The sequence below is a fragment of the Heterocephalus glaber genome, unplaced genomic scaffold, assembly GCF_053883595.1.
Source record: "Heterocephalus glaber isolate CG9 unplaced genomic scaffold, H.glaber_assembly_v1.0 deba00001465, whole genome shotgun sequence".
Taxonomy (NCBI): Eukaryota; Metazoa; Chordata; class Mammalia; order Rodentia; family Bathyergidae; genus Heterocephalus; species Heterocephalus glaber.
Genome location: NW_028258312.1, coordinates 9,850,871 through 9,856,464, shown reverse-complemented (window position 1 = coordinate 9,856,464; position 5,594 = coordinate 9,850,871).

Below are 5,594 nucleotides of genomic sequence, written 5' to 3'. Positions count from 1 at the left end.
ATTGTTTGGAGTCCTGGTTTGGTGTTCATGAAATTTGTCAGGTGTTCTTTGTCATGGAAGTATCTAATTTCCCCATCAATTTTAGAAGACAATTTTGCAGAATACAACAGTCTAGTTTGGAGGTTGTTTTCTTTTAGGGCTTGAACTCCTTCACTCCAGGCTCTCCTTGATTTGAGGGTTTGTGTTGAGAAGTCTGCCATGATTCTGATGGGCTTTACTTTGTAGGTGATTTGTTTCTTTTCTCCAACTGCTTGTAGGATTTTTTTCTTCTGTTGGGTTTCTGGGATCTTGACTGTTATATGTCCAGGTGTTGATTATTTTTGATCATGGCTGGGTGGAGTTCTATATGCCTCGACTTTCTGTGTGTCCAATTCTCCTCCTCTGTCTGGGAAGTTTTCTACTTTTACTTCTGTGAACAGTTTTTTATGTCAATTGTACTTCCTCTTGTTTTTTCATGGACTCCTATCAGTCTTATGTTATTCTTCTTTGCATCAGCTAGCAACTGTTGAACTGATTTTTCATGTTCCCTTACTATTTTTAAGAAATCTCTGTTTTCATGGTCCTTCACTGCAATCCTGTCTTCTATATCTGATATTCTATCTTCAGATTCTCTTAATCTGCTCTCCATGCTTTCAATGAAGTTTTTAATCTCCTGAATATCTGTTTGAATCTTTTTCACGTATTCCATTTCTTTTTTATTTTGGGTGATCATGGTTTCCTTTTCTTTCTTATGCTGGGCATTCCTAGCTTCCAGCATGTTTCTGAGCTCATCTATTTTTTTTTTTTTTTATCAGTCTGTTCTAGAGTCTCTAATCATGTCTTTCACTCTGCTCACCATCTCTGTAGTTATCTGGGAAATTATTTCTGGTTTGAATTTTTTGAGATCCTCATTCATCTGTTTTGCTACTTCCTGTACTATTAGTTCAGGGTTTCCAGGTGGTTGATTATCAGACTTTTGCACCTCATTTCCCCCAGAAATTGCCTTTTGTGGGGTGGAAGTCTGGGTTTGTGACTTGTTTAAATGCCTTCTCATTTTTGTTTTTGGTACTGTCCCTGATTTAGTTCCTGGGTTGATGTTATGAAGTTGTTTATTGTAAGTATCTTTGCTGATCTATTTAAAACCCTTATGGAATGATTGCTTCTCAGAGGTGTCTACCAGATATAGTTGGCCTTTAGGTTTTGAGTCTGTAATGACTCTGAGGCTATCTCATTTTCATTATACCAGGAAGGAAAACTGTTTAGATCAATCATGAGATCTTAGCCCAAGTCATAGAATCAGCAACACCATAGCATCAAATACCTCTTAAAGAATAACAATTTGTGGTAGTTATTAATCTATCACCTTTAAAAAATGAAGGGCCTCCTTCAAGGTGTGTCTCCACTGTCACAATAGACAATTTGGGCAGCAGTGTGCAGTTATAAGTCAATGAGTCTCAGTAAGGTCATCCCAGATCCCTAAGATTCAGGCAGATTTCTGGTTGCAAGTCCCAAGTTGAGCTCCCTGTCCTCCTGCAGTGTTGCATCTGCAAGTTTCTCCTGCAGGTTTCAGCTGCTTTTCCCCTGAAGAAAGTCCAGTTTCTGATGGGAGCTGATAATCCATCCAACTTACCAATCATGGTGGTCTGGTGTGCCTTTATTGCAGAGATTTCCTTCCCTTTTCCAGTGGGCTTGTTTTCCTCAGGGAGCCTGAGACAGGCCCTCTCTCTGTTGTTCACTTCTGGAGCTCAGGACAATGGCCCCTGTGCCTCTGCAGTGTGTAACCAAATAGCTGCACAGCCAAAAGGCCAGAGGCTGGAGTGTGGGGGGTGTTGTTGGAGGCTCCCCCATGGGCAAGCTGTCAGCTGGTGGGCCTGCCCGGCGGCGGGGGTGCATCCTCCTCACCCTGTCCTGGTGGCTGGTGGAAAGCCTTGAAATAAATTTTTAAATAAAAATTAAAATAAAAATATAAAGCTGGTCTAAAATGTACCATATTATCTGTGCACTGGTATGGTAGTTATGGAAGCATATGACAAGAAAGAACTACCTTCAGCCAAGGTCTTGAGTGATTGCAATGAATCAGAGGACCCTTGTTGTTCCAAAATGCATATTTAGTATGAGTGAAAATAACAATGATATTGGGTTATGTCCCCGAGAAATTGGGGTTTTTGTTGCTGCCTCATAGTCTAGTCTTCCATCCACAATATTGCATATTAAGGGTGCTTCCCTAACCTAAAGGATGTGACATTGGCTCTGGCATGGTAGACAAGCGTTAAAGAAGTAGACATTAGAGCTGAAAGCAAGTGATGCACATTCCAGAATGACAGCTTTGGGTGAGACGTGATACATAGAAAAGCCTTGTAACCTTAAGTATAAAAGTTTGAAAATGAATAGATCAAGTTGGCTAAATTCATCTTTGTTAAGTAATAAATTAACAAAGTTAAAAAGGGAAAAAGAGTTAATGTCCATGATCACGTGGGGATTAAATAAATCCCTTGAATTCAGAAACATAGAGCATAGAAATAAGCAGCGGTTTTACATCATTGACTTGTAAAAAAAAAAGAAATGGGAAGCCATTATTGGACAAGTTCCAACCCAAATTCAGTCTTCATGTAGATGTCACATCTAAGTGTCTGATGTTTGTGACTATTTTTTTAAAAACTTAAATGATTAAGATAACTAGTGGTAGTGTCTATTCAAGAGTACAATATATATTATATAACCTGGTTAAAAAATTCACAGAAAAGACTAAATATGTACCTCATCCTGTTAAGAGACTAGACATGCTGCTATTCCATTAGCATGTGAAAGAAAAAAATACTTGCAGTTAAGGAGAGAAAAAATATATATGGAGATAGGTCGGATAAAAAAGGACATACCAAAAATCTAATAGAGATATCTACAACTGAACAGTGCATTTGTCTACTGATATATGGTATGGACTGAATTCAAGCTGCTATGAAGCAAATAACTTTTAAGAAGTGTTTGCTTACAGAATGGTTAATTTATATACCTCCATTATTTTGATAATAAATGAATACATATTTTACATATTGCCCAAGTTATTTTAGTAACTGGAAGAAATATTGATGCATCCTGATAAAATAAAACCAAAAGACTTACACAGAAGAATACTAAAGCACAAAAATTTAAGAAATTTTTGTAAAGAAGAATATTAATGTCTAGTGTTCCAAATAATTTAATATAGAGTGGCACAATCATATGCCATTGCTATGAGAATGGAAGACACAATATTATTTTTACTCCTTTTACCAGGAAACCTCTGCTAACCTTCAGGGTGAACATTCCTTCACCATAAATATGTTCCTTTTGTAATGTAAATATTGGTTTTCTATAGTGTGATCTCCCTTGGTAAGAGAGAAAGATGAATGTGAGCAATGCGAGTAAAATAGTTTTGATGAGAAGAGCACCTTCTGATAAAATGTCAAGCTGATTTTTCTACTCTCTAATATATCTACCAATCTAGCACAAAATCTAATTCAAAGTTTGATTATCATATTTAGACTCCACACTCTGATATTGAGAACCTGCAATATCATCTTTCAATTTCTACCTAAATGTAATTGTAATCCAATAGCTTCCCATTCCTTCAAAGTAATAGAGAAATTTTTGTAAAGGTCTCTAGGGTTGGAGAGTGTATGTCATGTGCCCTAATACTGTTGTCTATATGAAAAAGCAATGTAAATGCATTGCAATGTGAATAAAATCCATTAAAAATGCATTTTAAATTCTCATTTAAAATACTGTTCATGTATGTGATCATATATTTGCTTGTGATATATGTATATGTACAAATATATATTTGTGAATATGTGTAAATACATATGCATATTGCACTTTATTCTGTTTAAGTGACCATTTTAGTACTGGGTGACAATAAATGCAATTATATAAATAGGCACAAAAATGTAATAAATTCTGCAATGATGTCTAAATGGAAAGGGAATCATCTAAAAGACAAATAAGAGAGATTTCTTTACTCATTTCTTTCTATTTCAAGCAATAAAAAACAATGGGAAACTACTATTTTTAAATCCTTTCTAGAACACAGGAGTTTTCAAAACAAGGTAATTTTAAAATTTTAAATTAAAGTAAAAATCTTGAACAGGGACAAAAGGATGAAAGGAATGTTATCAAACTTAAAATCAATACTACAGGATATGCCATCTGTTAGAGGTACAATTTCTTTAAAATTAGTTGAAATATTTGAGCAGAAAATTATGTAATTTTTTTGGCATTACTTACTCTCCTATCTTGTAAACACTCATCTCTTGCCATTTAGGATAATTAACCTAACGGAAATAAATTTTGCCTTACATCTGAAGGGTCAGGGAATTTGTGATTTTAAAACCTGCTTGGGGAGTTTGACTGTGCTACATCCTTAAATTAAAATGGACTATGGTACATACAGATTACTGGAACTAGCAAGCCCTAGAGTTTGAAACGCAATATAAGCTAATATTTATTGGATGGCTGAAACAAAAATGAGATAAATTCATTAAAAATATTGGCTCTCAAAATACAATTTAGAGAGTATTATATTTTTTGCCTTTAAGTGGGTATTTTGTTTATTAATAACCAGTGTATATCTATTTGAGATCATAACAAAAGGTCATATGTTTGGAGAACTTCTCCTTTCCAATATCCAGGCAGGCCTTACTTACTGATCATATTGCTTCCAGTTTGACAGAAGCCTCAGAATCTGTTTCCACATCAGGCTTTAAAATAATCACTACAAATGAAATGGCTGTATAAACAAAGTGAAACCTGATTTTTATGGATGATGGGAAAAATCTCTAGTTTTTAGATTAAACAAAATGGTGACTTATCACTGTTGCTTGCTATTCGTCATTACAAACTAGCCAGAATTCTGAGTATGGAATGGAGATAACTTTATTGCTATAAAATCAAGGTGAGTATCACATCTATTGTACATGAAAGTGCAGGTGATTAGGTATTTGACATTTTTACTGGTTCAGTCAACACAAGTAAAACAGAAGATAAATTAAATATTTTCACAAATCAAAATATTGGTACCACTATTAAGCTTACTTTTTCCTTCCACCCTGTTTTTATCGCTAACACTCATTTTTTATATATTTATGTGAATATATATTTAGAGAGTGCAAGGGAGGGAGAGAGACAGAGACAGGGACAGAGACAAAGACAGAGATCAAGAGAGAAAAGGAGACTATAATTCAAGAAATTGGCATACCACGTTAGAGAAAAACTTTCAAATTTGAACTACATTTTTAAGTTACTTTAAGATATCATACAAAAACAGAAATTTATACACATTTGAAGATCTCTGACAGATATGTGAAGAAACAAACAAGAATCTCATATAGATATTGCTGCATTCTTTTATAATTATCAAGCAATATTTATTCTTTTATGAGTAAACACATCTGAAAAATTTTAATGAATATTCAGGTCAATGGAAAACCTTTATTTTATATTGAGATCACATATATTTAGAATTCATTCCACAATACTTCAACGGTATGGTTGGAATGTGCTGCTATAGGCAGGAAAAAAGGAGTTACGAAAGGAGTAATGAAAAAGAATATATTCTAGACCTGGCTATGTTGTGTGAT